The following is a 5,283-nucleotide window of genomic DNA, read 5'->3' as shown; positions in this document are numbered from 1 at the left end:
AAACTAAATTTGAATTGGCCAATAATTAATTCATTATCCAAATTCTTTGCCATGACTGAGTTGAAAGTCTGATAAGTCTATAGGAGAGGAGGAGAAAAATAAACAAAAAAGATAAAGAAAGGAAAAAGAGAGATAAAATATAATAGCAGAGAGAAAAAAACAGAGTTCGGATGAAGTAGAGAGAAAGAGGAGAGAAAACGAAAAAGAAAAAGAATGAGTTGATTTGCCATACATAACCAGCTTTATTGACAACTTCTCATTTGTATTTGTCATAAGCAAATTTAAATTAATTTAGCTATTTTTTGTATTTAAAGATATATTTTTAATTCCAATAGTACTTATAAACATCACACTTACCCAATCACCATAAATATATAAATTTCATACACATATTTCATATACTCTAAAGGTATAACTTTTTTTATTATGTCGAGGAAGAGAAAAACCCGAAAATAGAGAAGATAAAGAACACCAAATTTTATTATTAGTATATACTCATAATATTATTGGTATATTTAGTAATATACATTATAATACTCATAATAGAACTGGTATAATTACTTATATAATTAGTATATTTATAATATTATTGGTTTAATTAGTTATATACATTAAAATACTCATATTATTAGTGGTATAATTACTTATTATACTCATAATATTACTTGTATAATTAGCAATATATATTATTACATTCATAATACTATTAGTATAGTTAATAATATATATCATTATACTCATAATAATACTGGTATAATTAGTAATATACATTAGATATGTACAAGAGTCCGTCAAAAAGAAAAAACAAGTACCAAAATTTAATTATCGATTAAAAAAATAAAGAATTGCGTAGGAGAAATGCAAACACTTAGCATGTTGCAATTTTTTCTAAACTCTCCATGCTTACTTTTTATTTCCACAATAAATACAATTTTCTCCACAGCAATAAAAAAGGCATGGCAAAAAATTATATCCTCTGGGATGATTATACTATACAACAACCTTTTTGTACCTTTAAAAAAATAGGTTGGGTTTGCGGGGAAGAGAAAGAAGAGAGAGAAAGTGAGCTTGAGAGTGAGAGAGAGAGAAAGAGACTTTGAATGCACAAGACACGGTTGAATTTGGGATGTTCAATGATGAGAAAATATCCCTTAATCTGTGGTAATGTTTATTTTTCAAACCTGCTATAAGTGTAAAAGAAAATGCTATTTTAAAATAAATTAAAAGTAATGTTATTTAAATAAATTATCCTAAATAAGTGTGTTAACCATATAAAATCGCAATAATATACTCAACAATTTGCCTGAGCTTTGATTCCTGTAATTTTAAATTAAATTACATAAATAAGATTTTTGAGCAGACAATTTATCTTGATCTAGGTCGCAAGAAATCGTATGCTTACAATAGCTATAGCTCAAATAACATCCATCCAAATACACTTCTCCAGCAACAGAATATGCACATTCATCATGAGCAATCTGCAATGCTTTGTTCACACATCCACCGTAATCCCAAGCTTCGATAAAGTTAATGATCAAGCCATTGAATTGGAACTATATGTATCTATATTTTTCTGAAAACGATAAAAAAAATTATCAATGAAAATAAAAAAAATTGAAGTAGATTATCAAGCTAACTGAATTAGATATACCACATGAAATATAAAATAAAGAAATTGTGATATCTAAAATATTTCCTCGTCTTCCGTCTGAACCTAATCTTAGAATACATCGAGACATTCACCAATAGTGAAAAAAATGCGAGTCTTAGAAATTACGGAATATGATTATTTATTTGAGCAAATTAAAAAAGTCACTAATTAAGGTAATGCTAAATAACAAACTATGGAGGTCTGTAAGAAACTTTATTTGTACTCCTTATAGTCAAACCTTTGACTTTGAGAATCCTACCTTGAAGGATTCTTGAGGGAATTGTAAATTATAAAAAAAATTCTAATAATTATTAGATTAGGGCTAGAATATATGAGCTGTTATTAATCCAAATTATCAAAAATGAGAATTAATTGGTATGGTTAATCTTTAGATGATTATTAATATCTTGCATGTTCCTCCCAACGTCTGAGACTTCAAATATCAAGAAGGACAAGATATGAATTCTTGAAGTATTGTATCTCGCCCAAGTATATGTTGGAATTGTTTTTCAGTAAAAATTACAAGGAACTATATTACATAAAAATGGCAATATAACACAGAACTGGTAGTTCTTGAAATAAAGAAATGAGACATAAGAGATAGTCTAAGTAATATGCACAAATAGGACTCATTAAAAGAGTGAATTTTAACGCACAAATACGGACTCATTAAACAACACTAAAAAGAAGGGAGCATTATATATCACTTAACCGTCATTAAGTAAGAAATATGTGTATAAACGATAAATACTTTGCATTTATTCATTTGGCAATTGGCACTAAGAGTGGTACTATGATGAATTTGAAATACTTGAGCTAGGAACATGATACTAACAAGTGATTGTGAAGTTCTGAAGATTTTAAAGTATCTATTTAGTTTCATAGAACTTAAGAACATATTATCCACCCTTCTATTTTCACATGATACCAGATAGTGCAGGAAAGCTCCACCAATCATGTTTAGTTTTCTAGCAATTCTTAATTGGCATTTATCTGTGAAAATAGCTTGAGACGAGCCTTAATAGAGGTGCAACGTGGTCATTAAGGTACCTCATTTTGTTTTCTAATTTTTCGAATTTTGTTTAGTTAACCATATTGAGAATTTACTTACACGATTATTCGGGTTCGCGCCGTATAGCACTCATTGAAGAGGTAGTAGAACTTCTTATTTTCTAGACCCAGATACGAAATCTTTTATTAAGTGCAAAGAGAAGTTATTCATCTCACCAACCCGTTGGCGACGCGTTTGTTTTCTGTTTTTGAAATTTTGGAACTTGTTCTGGAGAAACGCTAGTCTCCTTTTTTATGCTCATGTTTATAGACGAATGGGGGTTGAGAGAGTGACCCTTGCAATTGAGATAGAGCCATTTATGGTTGTCTTCAACAATTATAGAAAGAGAAGTCCAATTGTGAATTTTGATTCATTATTTAACAAGGGACCTAGCAATTTAATGCGGTTAATTAGTCATGAGTCTAGCGTAGATTATATATCTATCAAACTTCTCCATTCTGTAAATTTTGTTAAAAATCGTAAGTACTACAAAATAAAACTATAAGAGAATGACTTCCTACAAAGACGTTATATTGAACAATTACCCATACTTTTGATAATCTACTCTTTGAATCTTGGACAAAATTTAAAGCGTACCGTCATCCTTCTTGCCCCAAGACTCCATGAAGTAATAAACTACACCTAACAAAATGGTAGCCACTATTCCTCCTGCTACAATTGCTGCCAAATTTTCCTTGTCTTCCCCACATCCTTTCCATATCTACAAAAGTACGTGCACAAAATATCACATGAAAATACAATTAGTATTAGTTACTTCATGTTTATTGTCAGAGGTAGTAGTAAGTCTATGTTAGTCTAACAGCTAGAGTAAAGCTTCGATCGATAGCGATGATTGCTTGTCACTTCTGCCAGCCTTATTTAATAATTTGTGATTCAATTAGTCATGAGCATCAACAATGATCTTTTGATTCTTTGTGGATGAAGGATTTTGAACATCTAATCGAAAGCTTAAGGCAGAATAAAGTAGGCCGAAACATAATAAACTCCTTTGGTAACACTTTTTCAACTGCCGAGGGACATATTATATATCATACAAGTTGATTCCCTAACAAATTAAAGAAGAGAATGAGTATAGAAAGAAATTAAATTACATAAACAAGATTTTTGAGCAGACAATTTACATCTCAATATTACACATCATTATTCAAAGGCGTCATGGTTCGGAGGCACCATTCTCATGGCCTGAGAATTCAAGGCCTGCAAATCCCTTATCTCACGATTCATGGCCCGGGACGTCATGGTCTAAGGACATCATCCTCACCGTCCAAAGACAACCTTCATGGTCCAAAGGGAATTTGCATCATGTTTTAATTCTCGCAATAATCCATATATATTTGCACGCATCTTATTTTATGTTTTGCAGGTAATTCTGAAGTTAACCGTTCTTCAAACAGGAGCAACCTTCGCTCCGGTTTCCGCTCATACCATTCATACACGATCCTTATTCCTTACGTAACCGACTCCAATCAATTACTCATCTTTATTCCATGACCGTTCGAATATCTGCCTTGTGATACATCCACATAAATCCATCCGATGTTATCCTCCCCAAAAGAACCCTTACCGATAACACACGACTATTCCTATGACAATTCCATCGGGTTCATTCACCGTTGGGTCCAGAACTACACACGGCCTGATTCCTGTAAAATCAGGGATATATAGGCAGCTCAGAGACCAGGGTGCAGCCTATATTTTTCAAAACACCCACTCGGTCAAAATCGGTCATCATTTCTTTACCCGACAACTCTTTCATCCTTCCCGGATTAAGAGGGGCAGCTGTTGAACATCATCAAGCATTTTTCCCAATTTTTCCATAATTTTTAAAGATTTTTAATCAATTTATTCCGTTAAGAAAAAGTGAAACTCATTTTATTGACATGTCTACTAATATTCTGTATCATTCTAACATTATTTTGGTTTTATTTTCAGCTCATTTGACTTGGCCTCCGAAAACTTACGTAATGGCGGTTCGAGACATTTCTCCTGAATACGAGCGATCGAACAAAACCTACACCTCCTTCCTAATAATCGTATTATTACATGCTTTGCAAGGTGTGAAGGAGATTTAGATTGCAGTGATGCCACAGTTTGCAAGTATTGCAGGTGGGATGTCATTACTGGTAAAACTATTTTTGGCGCAATCTACTAATTTCGGAAACAAATTATACTAGTTTTGATTGGCATGTCCCAGGCATTACTTTATATAAAAATATTAAAGTCCAGCTCTCGTTCTGGAAGCATTTGGCTAGTATGTTTTTCTTCTATTTTGGAATAAATTCTAGCTCTAGAAGCTAGAACATTGTACTACTGTAATACACTTTTCTCGGAAAAGAAGTTTATTTCAAATGGTATGTAAAAAGTTGCACTATCAAATAAAATATTTTAAGTTTTAGTGAATTGGTTTACTCAGTCCACTGCATCGTGTTAACATAACATAAACCTTAATCGTGAGACAAGGAAAGGCAAATGATGCAGTCGTGACTTTCTCATTACAAATCTATGCATATAGTTCGTAACCAAATACAGTACTGTGATAATGCCTCATACTTTTTTCTTC

Source organism: Nicotiana attenuata, unplaced genomic scaffold (assembly GCF_001879085.1).
Source record: "Nicotiana attenuata strain UT unplaced genomic scaffold, NIATTr2, whole genome shotgun sequence".
NCBI lineage: Eukaryota > Viridiplantae > Streptophyta > Magnoliopsida > Solanales > Solanaceae > Nicotiana > Nicotiana attenuata.
The sequence above is the reverse complement of the archived record's forward strand: the minus strand, read 5'-3'. Positions refer to the sequence as shown.